Below are 14147 nucleotides of genomic sequence, written 5' to 3'. Positions count from 1 at the left end.
AACCAGCCAAGCATACAAGCAGAAACCCCACATTTTCAATAACAGCATTGCTTAATCTGAAATGCCTTTTGGAAGACAAACATTCATAAAATGAAACAGTAGTGAATATTGATAATGAGAAAGTTTGACAACAAAGTGTCTTGCTGATTTATGCAGTGCTTCCATGCCAATGGCTGGAAGAAATTTTTATAAAGATTCTGTCTTCTCAGCCTTGGCAACATGCCAGAAAGGTTGTCGGTATCTTTAAAGAGGAGGAAACTGAGAGGGAGGGGAGGTGGGAGGAGAGGGAAGGAGAAAGAAGGGAGGGGGGAGGTGGGGGGGAGAGAGAGAGAGAGAGAGAGAGAGAGAGAGAGAGAGAGACTGACTTGCCTTTAATCCCCTGGTACATAGGGGAAATTGTAATCAGTAAAATGAAGAAAACAAGACTTTTTTTTTTTTTTTTTTCCCATGGAAGGCGCTCTCATCTGAATTCCAGATTGGTCTTGAGAATATCGCAGGGACCTGCATACTCTCAGGGCTGGGAGAGCAGTGTTTTCTTTTCCACTCTTACTTCAATTCAGTCATACAACAAAGAGTTCTGAAGAACAAGCTAGACATACATCCTCAAAGAAGACCAGAAAAAGTCACCAAAGTTTCAGGTTACCAGACTGAATTTCCAAGGGCAGCAATCTCTATTAATAATTTCCTTCCCCTGTGTGAAAAAAAATGTGAAAATACATAGCTACCCCCAAAGCTTGACTTGGGTAGCAATATCTGATGCTGAGAATGTTGGATAAAAATGTATTATCAACAGCTCACTTCAGAGGAGAGGATGGCCTGGTCCCTGATGAAACACTGCCCCAAACTTACTCCACCTTAATAATTCAGTAAAGGGCATTCACTCCTGCATTCTGTCACTGGCCACACCAGACCCCAAGAGGTTAGTCAAGACAGTGGGCAGTAAACAAGCTGACCCAAGGTTATGGCTCCAGTCCCATTAGTCTGGTTTTGACATGACTTTCTAAGAGCTACCCACTGATAATACAAGATTAGGCCTGGTTAGAGAACATCTCATCCCATTTCTCCTGGTGGAACACCTCAGATACTGACAATTTGTCATGCCAAGAACACATAGCCTTTTTTCCACTCCTCCCACGCTGCTTGGCTGGCCAGGCTAGCAACAGACTTTATTTTTACAGTGCTTATCCCTGCAGCTTTACCTCCAGGCCAGTGGGCCCGAAGCAGCTAGAAACAAGAGCCAGCTGGGGGCCCAGCTGAGCAGCCAGCCACTTGGAGCCTTCCACACTAGGAGAAGAAAAGGATTGGCCAAAGGCCATACCGCGAAATGTTCTGGGAAGGACAGATGACAACATGAGGGGGAAGGGAGTCTGTTCATCCTAAAGCAAATGCATACCGACACGTGGATTAGCGGTAGCTGAGGTTCTGGGAGAGCATCTGACTGTCTTCGTCAGATGCAGCCAACTCCTTGCTAATTCAGATAAATGAAGAAAGGCCGGTGTGCATTAGTGAAATTCCAAAACCGTAGAGCATCGGCTGTTTCTTTGAAGTCCATAAAGCAACTCAACTTCATTTTAACCATAAGTTCCAAAGTGAGGTGTGGCCGTGCCCTCTGCTACTGAATCTGACTCTCACTGGGCAGAAGCGGCAGGCATTTAAATTCAACAGCTCATGAAGTTAAGCCCAGCAAAGGTCTGCTCTCATGAAGACGGTACAGATCATCCCTTATACTCTTGTTTACCATATTTATTTACCAGGCTGGCCTTTCTTCAGAGGCATCATGGAGATAAACCCAGGGCCAGCTCAGTTCAAATGGTCATAAATTGCCAGTTAGCAGTGTGCAAGTGGATGAGGTTTTTCCTTTATGGCTCGAAGCCTTGTGCTCCATCCCTTCCTCATGGGAGCTGTGAAAAGTTTGAACAGATGTTCAGATTCAGGGGGAGGGACGCTTTACTGCTGCTCTATTTACTTCCTCCAGCAGGATCCGTTTTCATTTCCTTGTGGACTACAGAGAACAATTCTACCAGCCTGACAGCTACCTGGGGGAGGGGAAGTCTGGGATCCCGGTTCCCATGAAACATGACGAATTAAGAAAGGAATGCAAGTATGCCACGAAACCACACTTACCTCTGGCTTCTAGTTCCCAAAATTAGGTCAGCAAGTTTGCTGGAGGAATATCTCAGTCTCTGGGTGCATTAGTGAAGCAGACGATCAGCAGGAACACGAGCTCATTTAGTGCACCTTGCATCTGTTTTACCACAGGCGGCCTCTCCAGCTTAGCAGGAAGGGGTGTGTGAGTGTGCAGAGAACCTATCTCTGACAGTGTTGCCCTTTGACATTTATTTTCCTTCAGTATTTACCCTGGGATTGAATGGTGTTTGTTTTGGGCATTATAATAAGAACTCTCCATAAAATCTCTTGGATGAAAGTGCATTAACCAAACCACCCAATCAACAAATATTTATTGAACATGCACAAGATGCAAGGTGCTGAGAAAGGAAGGGGCTTGGCCCTTCAAGACCTAATTTAGTCGGAGGTAGCAAAAATATTTATAGACATGGCCATGTAGAGACTTTCATTTGTCTCCCAATCTCTCCTTCCTCTTAGTAATAGAATTTCCCAAGCTGGGCATGTGGCTAGAGATGATGTTTCCTGGCTTGTCGTCAGTTGGTCATGAGATTAAGTTCTGTCCAATGGATATGGGATGTGAGTAGATGTGCGATGTGCAACTTCCAGGTTATGTCTTTAAAAGGAAGCCACTTGCTTACTTTTCCTACCCACTGCCCCCCTTCTCAGGGCCTAGTGTGTGTGGGAGTGTGAGCTAAATTCTACCATCATGAGAATACAGTATGGTGGGGAAACAACATGGAAGGAGTTGGGCACTTTATGACCCTGGGAGATCATCTCCTCTCCCTTGACTATTTATCAACTGGAGACAGAGAGAGAGAGAAAGGGAATCCTTCTGCCTTCTTTAAGCCACTGTTATTTGATCTCTGTTAAAGCAACTGCATCAATATCCCAACTAACATATATATATTTTCCCTATTAGATGAGGAATTTTTGGAAGCTTCTTTATTTCCCCAGCCCCATCACAGAGCCCACACAGAAAAGTGCTCATCTCATATTTGTGCATGATGATACAGAAATACAGTTAATAAAAATCCCATTGTGTTCTTGTGAAATACTTTAATACCATCATATGTATTATAAGAAAATAAAACGATTACCTTATAAGGACAACTCTAGAGTGATGTCTGGCTTGGCTTTTAAGAGCACAACAAAAAAAGAAGACATGTGGAACATAACATTAATCTGTTAGTGTATGAAAGGTGAAAGCTATTTCACGAGAGGATTTTATCAGATGACCAAAAGGCATAGAGAAAAGAATAAGAGAATAGACCTTTTCCTCTGGTCAAGCATAGTCACATAACTTAGCACTGGTTTACAGACCCTGCTATCTGGATAAGGTCTACTTTTAATAAAAAATGGAAATGAGGGGCGCCTGAGTGGCTCAGGCCTTAAGTGATTGCCTTCGACTCAGGTCATGATCCCAGGGTCCTGGGATCGAGCTCCACATCAGGCTCCCTGCTCAGCGGGAAGCCTGCTTCTCCCTCTCCCACTCCCCCTGCTTGTGTTCCCTCTCTCACTGTGTCTCTCTCTGTCAAATAAATAAATAAAAATTTTAAAAAAACGGAAATGAGATGACCAACAACAGTGCTGCAGAAAGGTACCTAACATCGACTGGTGCTTCTTACCTGTGACTTTGTTAATTACCACTTTAGAATCGTTTTCCTCCCTATGAACTGTGTCACCGTGGCAAATTCTTACTTCCTTTGAGCCTAGTCTCCTCATCTCTACAATGGCAATGCACTCAACCAGCATTTACTGCGTGTATATCAGGCACCGTTCTAGGCCGTCCGCCTGAGGCCGAAGGAGAAACAACAACCAGCATGAATAAGGAAATTATATGGTCTGTAAATGGTGAGAAGTACTTACAGGATAAAATGAGAGCAAAGGAGAGCAAGAAAACTGGCAGCAGCAATTTCAAGGATGGTGTTCACAAGAGTGCGCCATGAGCAAAGAGGCGGCTCAGATTAGGGTAGACGCAATGCAAGTGGCAAGCTGTGGCGGAATTCTGGATCTGGTTTGAAGGTAAACAGAATTTTGTGACAGGCTGGATGTGAGATGTGAGAGGAGGTGAGGAATCCAGGGTGACTCAGGTTTCTGGCTCAAGATAAACTGGAAGGAGGTAGTGGTCAACCAATACAAGGAAAGGTGTAGGTAAAGTAATCTTGTCCAGAAGATCAGGAGTGGCCACAAGGTGCCCAGGTATTTGGTGTAACACTATTCCAGGTGTTTTTGTGAGGGTGCTTTTGGATGAAATTAACATTTGAATTCAGTCGATATGGAGTGGGCCTCATCCAATCAAGTGAAGGCCTGGATAGAACAAAAAGACTGACTCTTTTCCCAAGTAAGAGAGAATTCTTCCTGCACGACTGCCTTTGAAATGGGACACGGGCTTTTTCCTGGCTTTAGACTCAAACTGAAATATCAGCTCTTCCTGGGTCTTGAGCCTGCTGGTTTTCAGACCAGAACTAAACCATTGGCTCTCCTGGTTCTCAGCCTTTGGCCTCAGACTGGAACTAAACCATCATTCTCCTCTCCAGCTTGCCAACTCACCCTATACATCTTGGGACTTGCCTGAATCCATAATCCTTATAATAGATAAACATCCATCCATCCATCTGTCCTTCCATCCATCCACCCTATTGGCTCCGTTTCTCCGGAGAACCTGATTAACATGTGGTGCTAAATATCAAGGGGAAACTTCAGGAGGCAGTTGGATATGAGTCTGGAGTTTGGAACCGAGCTCAGGGCTGGTACTATATATTTGGGAATCACTGGCAAAGATAGTATTTAAAGCCAGAAGACTGGGTGAGATCACTGAGGGAATAAATATTGATAGAAAAGAGGAACGGTTCCTGAGTTCTGGGTCTCTGCAATGTCTAAATATCAGGGGCCTCAGCCACAGAGATTGAGAAGGAGCAGCCATGGAGACGGGAGGAAACCAAGGAAGCGTGTTGTCCTGAAGCCAAGAAGAAAATCACATCAAGGAGGAAGGAGTGTTCTAACAAATGCTGCCGATTGGTCACTGCCATTGGTAAATGCCATTGCATTTAGCAATTCAGTGGCCATCAGTGACCTTGACAAGAAAAATAGCACTCAAGAAGTGGGGCCAAAGCCTGGTGGAGTGGGTTTAGGAGTAAATATGAGAAGGGAAGTTGGAGACAGTGAGTATGAGCCCTCTTTGAAAGAGCTTTTTTCAAAGGGGATGAAAAAAAAAAAAAAACAGGACAGTCATTGGCAGAGGAAAGGGGACCAAAAGAAGGATTTTTTTTTTTTTTTTTAAATACGAGAGAGCTAACGGCATGTTAGCAATACCGTTAGCTGTCCTCTATGGAGCACTTAACCGTGGTGCTAGGTACTCGACCTGTGACAACCTATTGAATCCTCCTAACAGCTTTGCAGTGCAGACATTAATACCTTTGTCTTCCATGCAAGGAAACAGATGTTAAGAGAAAGTGAGAAACTTTCTAAAACCACATTTAGTCAGTGGCTGTGCCAGGATTTAATTCCAGGTTGTCCTAACTCAAAAACAGGGATTCTTTACCACGACAGTCTATTTATCACCTCCTGTAACAGCCTGCTTCTCATCGAGCCTGCCTCCCTCAGGGAGATGGAGCCTGCAAGGGCCCCAGGCAAATGGTAACTATCAGGATTTTCAGGGGACGTGGAAAGCTCCTAACTGTGCTGAGCAGTGTGCAAAGAGATTTATGTCCTTCTCCAGTCCCAACCTTTAGGAAGGCAGCGGATAATACAACATCCTTATGTGGACTTGTATACACAGCACCGCAGGAAAATGGCCCTTACATCACATCCAGGGAGAGCGACAAGTAGTAGTGTGCAAATTCTATTTTCAGATCAGGTGCCCTTCCTTGCCTTGCACGCGGGTGTGGATCCAGGGAGCTTCATCAACATTTGCTGCTCCTGCAGGTGCTACGTGAAAGAGAAGAGGCCGCTGTTCTGGAGATGGGGCGCTGTGGCAAGAGGCTCACTGCTAGCCTGACAGTGAGAACTCCCGGGGTCTCTGGCTATTGTCAAACCCCAACATGTACAAAAATCCAATAGACCAAGATTAAATCAGGCTGCAATATGACAGATTCCTTTTATTTATTTATTTTTTAAAGATTTTATTTATTTATTTGAGAGAGAGAATGAGAGACAGCACGAGAGGGGGGAGGGTCAGAGGGAGAAGCAGACTCCCCGCCAAGCAGGGAGCCCGATGCGGGACTCGATCCCGGGACTCCAGGATCATGACCTGAGCCGAAGGCAGTCGCTTAACCAACTGAGCCACCCAGGCGCCCGACAGATTCCTTTTAAAAACTGCATCATTAATTTTTTTTTTTCTTAGTGAAAAGTAAGCTGCTCCTGGAATCTTTGCTCATGCTCAGAATAAGATGTGATTCCAGAGCCGTATGGAAATTCCCTGAAGAGAAAGGGGGTGTATGTGTAGGGGAGGGGTAAGAATGAGGAGAGAGTGTCTTCCGAACCCGGTGCTACCCTGTAAGATGATGAGCCTGACACCTCAATTCAAGGGACAGCAAGAGTGAGCAGGTGAAGAGCCTAAGGAAACTCCCTGGGTTAAGACAGGATGCCCTGGAAACAGCCATTTCAATTAGTGCCAGACTGGCTTGAACTGAGGATTAAGAGGTCATTTCCAACTGTAGCTCCTCTCCTCGGCGATGTAGCACGACCCTCGCTCCCGTGCACTTCTTACAGAGCATACATTCCTAGGTGTGACTGGTGCTTTATTTCTCGCATAGAGAGCTCCACTGAAAGCCTTATGCACCCTTCCCGTTCCCAGGGGAGAACACTGATAATGCTTTCAGAAATGCCTTTCACACCTTCCCACACACACCTACTTATTTTCAGTTACTAACTTTTATGGAGAGTGGGCTTGTTTTGTCTTTTACAAAATAGCCCATAGGTAGTGCCTTTACTACACATCACAGAGGCGTTCTTTACGGCTTTTACAGAGGTCTCTCCATCATCTCTGCATTACGACACAAACATTAGAAGCCTGGTCAGCAGGAGAAAAATAAGCAGTAAATTCCATTTTAATTTGGAACAATTGAACTTCGTTCATAATCTTAAAATGTTTTTTCTTGGTTGTAGAAATGATGCATGCTCTTCACTGGAAACAAATTCAACTAACACAGAAAAGTATAAAGGAGAATGTGAAAAATTTCTAACAATCCCATCCCTCGAAGAGCATGATTAATAATTTATGAATAGCCTTCCAGATTATTCTCTATATGTCATACATATATGTTAGAGATCCCTGATCTTAACTTCTTAGAGCTGTGTGAGAAAGTCTGTGTGCATGTATGTGGACGCATTTTTAAGGATAAGGGACTATAACTTCCATCAGTTTTCAAAAAAGCTCAACATAAATATAAATATGTATCTACCTAAAAATATACATATATGCAAAATGTATATGTAAAATACATATATGAATATATAACATATAAAGTATAACATATATAACTATATATATACGCATATATACATTCCTATTTAGTTTGCAAAAATCTAATCATAACCTACATATAACCCTGCAATTCATTGTTTTCCCCTTATGGATATTTTTTCCATTTTAGAAGTAGTTGTCATTCCTGCTATTATTTTATTATCACTTGGTTTTTCTCCCTTTAAGTGCCCAAATCTGGGGTTTGGGGACGGAAAAAATTTGGATTGGATGCCTGGCTCCACCATTTACAAGTTCCATTAAGTTTGGCAAGTTACTCAGGGTTTAGAAGTCTCGGTTTTGTCATCTGTGAAATCAATTAGAATTATAATAGCATTAATGCAAGGAATAAATAATGAAATATATTTTAGGCAGCTACCACTTGCAATGTCTGGCACAGAGTACATATTCAATAAACATTAGCGCTTTCAGGAGGTAGAATGCACTCGGTCACATTCATATATCTAACAACATCTGGAGAAGGTTTTTAAAATCAGGATTTAGGATGACAATAAAGTGGATTATTGAGACTAAAGCTGAAGGCACATTCTGGAATCAGATGGTATTATCCATTCTGTAGGAGTAAGTCAGCCAGCAAATGATGGTTTGTACAGCTGTAAGTCTGACAGAGGATCAGGTGTCGGCCACAGTCAGCCTACCCAGCATGGCTAAAGGAACTGCCGTGGACTGAGCTAATTGGGACCCTCTGGGATCCTCCTCTTCTGTGATGTTGAGAAGGTCATGATCTGTACCATGTCTCCTCATTCCAGTGGGTTTGCCTTCCCATTTCTGGGTCTTGTTACAAAGCTCTCAGACTCCGTCTGCAAATGCTGCACGTTCAAAGACAGTGCAGAATTCCTCTAGCCTCTGTGTGATGCTGGTGGCCTGCCTCACGTATTAACACGCATGGCTTTGGCCTCCCAGTGCTCTCTGTCCTGCTCGTGTCCACTCTTGACCTCTGGTGTGCCTGGCAGCTCAGCACCAGGGCAGGCCACCATGACCCCCACTCACGGGGAACAACTATATGCCAGGCATGTGCTAAGTACTATGCGCCTTAGATCAAGAGTCGCCGGCTCTACCGACTGAGCCAGCCAGGCGCCCCCGAGAGCCCTGGTGCTTATGAATGCTGCCCCCACAGCTTTTGATGCTGTGTAATGAGTTACATGTTACGCCGGCAAGACTGGTGGAAAAGGAGAAAACACCAATTTGGTACCCACTGGAAGCTTCCCTTAGAGCAGATTCCACAGCAGGCTTTCTTCTCATAGGAGGTCTCTGTCCAGCATGTTAAATTCAAATTCATGGTCCACCAATGCTCTCCAGAGCTTCAATGAACTCCTTCAGCTTTGTGGGAAGACCAATGAGAAAACTGAGTAGAAAGGGTATATTACTTTGTGTGTGGTCAGCAGAATAATGAGCCCCAAAGATGTCCACGTCCTAATCTCTGAAACCTGGGAATATGTTGCCTTACATACATGGCAAAACAGGTTTTGCACATATGATTAAGTCAAGAATCTGAGATGGGAAGGTCATCTTGGATTACCCAGGTGGGCCCAATGTGGTCTCAAGGATGCTCATAAGAGGGAGGCAGGAGTGTTAGAGTCAGAGAGAAGACAAGACAGAAGCAGCAGGGGTCAGAGCGACACAGACAACCCATAGAAGCTAGAAGAGTCAAAGAAAGACCCTCCTCTACTGTCTCCAGAAGGGAGCTCTGTTCTGTGGACCCATTTTAGGCTTCTGACCTCCAGAACTATAAGATAATAAATTTATTGTTTCAGGCCACTACATTTGTGTGGATTTGTTACGGCAGTCGTAAGAAACTAATACAATGCCCATATCCCAAGTATCTTATAACAATATTGTCCAGCATTAAACTAGAAGTCCTATACCAAATTTATTTGAATCCATAAGATTAATGCTTTCTGGTGCTTCAAAGAGCCCATCAGTGATGTCCTAGCTGATCTGGTTCTCCCTCTTCATAAAGAAAATGAATTATAATATACTACCTGTGAGCTTTTCATTGAACATTGACTGTAAACTCTACATTTTTCCAAAACCTAGGAGTAGACGGCCTAGGCATGCTATCCTCTGAGACACACTCACTCACTGACCCACAGCTTTACAGATCTAAAACAGGCAGGCATGTTTGGAAGTGAAATTCAAGTCCCCCCCCCCCTTTTTTTTCCTGAGACACTTGTGAACATTTTCAACACCCACCTACAATAGCAACTTTCATCAGATCAATTGTACGAAGGTTAAAAGGTCTTCCTAATTTTGAGTCAAATAAATGACTTGAAGAAGAGAGTGTCCCTGTTTGCTTACAAATATAAATTTAGAAGCACTGTGAAATCTCAAACAAAATTAGCCACCAGGGAGAAAAGAAATCAAATAACCTAATTAACCAGGGCTGAGCCACTTACATTCACAGGACTCTGCATAATGCTGGCCAGCCGGACTGAACAGAGAATAGACAAACACTGATGGAAGAACCAGCAGCCCAGGAATAGAATTCAAACAGCAGAGTGAAGATCATTAGCAGACTGATGAGGCTTTTGTTGTCCCGGTCACTGAGCATGAAAAAGAGTCCTATAGCTCTGGAAGGTTCCTAACCATCACCATTGCTATTTGATTAAGCCAGGAAATGTCAGATTTCAGAAATGCATCCTTTGTGGCCATACATTTCAGAGAGCAGGCTTTGGTTTTTGGAAAACCTGCTGTGTATCCCTGTGCTCTCCAAGTGGACACCACAGTAACTGATGTTTCTGTGTAGATACCAGACTGCTTTGAAATAGCCAAAGGAACATTAGTTGGTTCTCTTGTATTATTCATTTCTCCAGTCAAGAGCTCCAAATAGCTATGTGCCTGGCACACTAGACTAAGTCTCTTAAAGAAATCTCATCTAAACCTGGCATTATACTGGTTAGCTGAAATTACTGTGATTATTTTCTTTTTCTGGATTTTCCCCAATACCAATGGTCTCCTTATCAACCGGCTCCTTCTTACTCTGTGATAGCAGAGTAAGACCAGCAAGAGTAGGTGAGTTGAATATTTAACCCTGAACACCCAAGGCACTTTCTATGGCAGTAATTGGAGTTATAAATAGTAACTAGATTATTTTCATTCATTCATTTAATGAATATTCTACAAATAGGCACTATCTGAGTCCCAACTATGTGCTAGAGAGAAGATCAAGATGGGCACGGGCCTGCCATCCTACAGTTAATAGCCTCATCTTATTCCTTCTGTGAATGGTAGGGACCTGGAATGAGGCCATAGAGGGTTTTACACACCCCTGAGAAGTGAAGAAAGGGTTTTAAGGCAAAAGCCTCAGGAGTTAAGATGGCAAAAGAGCCATAGGAGTTAGGTCCCAAGAAGAAAGGGTTCCATGGCCTAATTAGTTTGGGAAACACATCTTACCATATATTCCCCTTAGACATTTACAAGCAAATTAAAAGCACTGCAAAGTTTTCTAATTAAGAAGCATGCTAAGTTTTCTTTACCCAGCAAATATGTTTACTGTGGAACATCCCATAGAACCTGCCTTCTATGGGTCCCACTGTGGGAAATGTTGATAGGTCCACAGTCTTTGAGCAGAGTTAGAGGGCTTTGATTTAGAAGCCACATTTTTTTTTGCAGCATACACACTTGTCAGAAGGGCCTGCTGAGATACTCACTTCCAGAACCTCCTTGGCTTTAAGCAACTTTCAAAGGAGGCAGAGAACAAAGAAACCGTGCTGGTTCCCAACAGGGGCTTTGGAAGGGTATTCCTACAACCACCTTCTTTAGCCTCAGGCACTTTCCCTGGTTTCTGGATCATGGATTTTCTTGGCGCTTGGCTCCATAACCTCTGACTTTGGTAGCTGACCATTCTCTTTGACCTGAGTCTTGTCCTAACCCCATTTGCCTTCCTGGTAATTGTTCTTATTCTTTGGTCCAAGGACATAGCCTGACCCTGAACCCCATAGTTTCACCCTGCTTACTCTGAGGCCAAGGGGCTCTCTTGTAAGGTTTTATACATGAAATCTCTTGCTTCTGAGTCAACATACGGGTCACTACCTTAAGTCTAACCTTGTGTTGCCTTGTGAGAATTAGTTACCTTGAAGGCAAAGGTAATGGTCTACCCCATTTTAATCAAGAAAATTTCACAGAGATCTAGTTACCTTGGAAAGATTGAGGAGTGGGGCACTGAGGTATCATATCATATATTATCTCATTTCATTGTCCCAACAAATGATGAGGTAGTTGCATTTTTACCTGTTTTCCAAATCAGGAAACTGATCATTTGAGAGATAGGAACTTGCCCAAGGTCACAGATTTTAAGTGATAGAGCCAGGATTATTTGAACCTAGGCAGTCTGACCTCAGAGTGCATGCTGCTCTAAATCAATAAGCCTTCCTTGATCCACCCCTTCCCCCCAAACAAGGTCTTCTGGAACCACTGCCCAGGAGCACGGCACTCTTGTGTGGTCATGATCCTGGGGCAGTTTGGGTTCCCAACATCACCCCTCCCTCAGCAGTCTGGTCAGCACACCATACCCTGGGTCTGTTCTCCTCTCCCTGTCCCTCTGTCAGAGCAATATATTTCTACTAACTAGAAACTACTCTGTGCTAATGTTCTCTTTCTGGTAACAAAATGCTTTTAAACCAGGCTAAATGTTTATGTCACCAAAGACTCCATATGTAGGGTCTCTAATGGTAAGATGGTAGAGACCTACCATCACTGGGTCAGATTTGAAACTTCAGCATCCCGTGAACCCCTGTTTACTTTGCCTGGACCAACATTCTCAACCCTCCCTGCACATGAGCATCCTGGAAGCTTTTTTTTTTTTTTTTAAACAAGAAACCTATGCCTGGGCCACCCCCAGACTAAACGACTAGGAATCCCCAGGAGTGGGACCTTAGCATTGTTATTTTAGGCGATCTTATATGACACTAGAGTTGAATACTCCTGTCCCAAACATAGGGCTATGTTTGTAAGTGGAAACACGTTTTCTAAATTTGGGTCTTTGTACATCCCACGGTGGTGAAAGATGACAATCTGCTTACCTGGAGGAGGGAAGAGGGTTTAAGAATCACAGGCCTGACTGACCACCATGTACTGTTGGGCCAGAATCAGCTTCTTTGGGATTTGGTTTTCTCACGCAATAATGAGGGATTAATACTAACTTACCTCAAAGGTGGGTAATGAGAAATGATTAATTCAGGTGATCATCAGGTACTACTTAGCCAAAGTTAAAACGCCTGTGACAAACAAGGGGATTTGAGTGATTTTTCCCCTTAAATATTACCAAGAAAGCCCCAGTAGTTACACATGCGAACCGGAGTGGATTGCAATGAAGCAGACAGCACCAGACTCACCAATCACCCATAGATGGCTGCTTTTCTTCCCTCCCATTAATACCTGTCTTCTGGAGAGCAATTTGGGGAAATAAATCAAAAGAAAAGGACACTGGTTCCTTGGCACGCTCCCAGAAAACCGATGTTGTCTTGCTGACAAACTGTTTCCTGGAAACAGGTGTGCCCCGACTCAAAGAGAGTGGGGCCCTACAGTGAAAGAAAATAACCAAAGCATTCTTCCACTTAACAAAGTTTTCTCGAAATAGAAACCCCCACTTGTGCATAGTTTGTTAACTTATTACTCTTGCGGTGAAAAAATCATTCCAAAACAGAGATGGAACGCTAAAACGATCACGTTAACCAGCGGGGAAATGGGATTTAACTTACAAAACCTTTATAGTAACTCATGATATTTGAAGTGAGGTTTACTCCCATGAAGCTAGAAAGAGCTCTAAGAGAAAGAGACATATTTAGGTTGCAAGATACAATTTTCAGCCCCTGCCAACCACGATCTTGTGTCACGAGTGATGGAGAGCATGGGCAGTGAGACAGGGTGGAGGCACTCAGTGCTGCGGATGTGAGGAGGTCCACTGTGTGTGTGGCGTATCAGTTCCGCTAGCCAGGCTCTCTCCTCTACAGCGCCTATGAGGCCAGCACCGAGGTTAGCTTCCTTTGAATAAGAACCATCTGACACTGACTCCTTGTGTATTTATTATACCCTGAGTGCTACACACTAAAGAAGGCTTTCTAAGGAAGGCAAAGACAATAGGGCATGCTCCCTGCCCTCTACTCTTGTCAACTTAATATGACCAGATATCCAAATCTAGCAGCCTTGATCTTTGGGGAAGTGTCCCTAAATAAGCATAGGGGTAGGGCTGCCAGATAAAATATGGGAAGCCCATTTAAATCTGAATTTCGATAGATAACAATTAATGTTTGAACATAAGTATGTCCTAAATACTTCATGGGATATACTTATAATGAAAAAAATTCTATGTTTATCTGAAATACAAATTTAACTGGGTGTCTTGTGTTTTTACTTGCTGAATTTGATAACCCTACTTAAGAGATCAATAGGCTCTGTTGTAAGCTTTGTGAATTAGTCCCATCCTTAGGTTACTCCTCACAAATAAGGAACTTGGAGTTGTTTTCTAGTTGCGGTAGTCATCTGGGCTGATGACTTTTTATTTGCATCAGATCTTTTTGTGACCAGTGGCATATATCCA

General features: G+C 43.5%; 1 protein-coding gene across 17 annotated transcripts in view; it reads right to left on the bottom strand.

Annotated features, from left to right (window-relative positions):
* The window catches only part of NCALD (neurocalcin delta), a 383100-nt gene that overhangs the window by 45856 nt on the left and 323097 nt on the right, over positions 1-14147 (bottom strand). The window contains exon 1 of one of the 17 annotated variants that reach the window (XM_054512527.2): positions 2125-2283. The exons of the other annotated variants lie outside the window; for them this stretch is intronic. The gene's annotated coding sequence lies outside the window, so the exon portion shown is untranslated. Of the gene's footprint in view, positions 1-2124; positions 2284-14147 lie in introns of those variants that run through there. 17 annotated transcript variants of the gene reach the window in all.

Source organism: Mirounga angustirostris, unplaced genomic scaffold (genome assembly GCF_029215605.1).
Source record: "Mirounga angustirostris isolate CCGP_5_RB_7025 unplaced genomic scaffold, mMirAng1.0.hap1 SCAF_4, whole genome shotgun sequence".
Classification (NCBI taxonomy): Eukaryota; Metazoa; Chordata; class Mammalia; order Carnivora; family Phocidae; genus Mirounga; species Mirounga angustirostris.
Note: the sequence above shows the minus strand (reverse complement) of the source record. Positions and strands in the feature narration are given on the sequence as shown.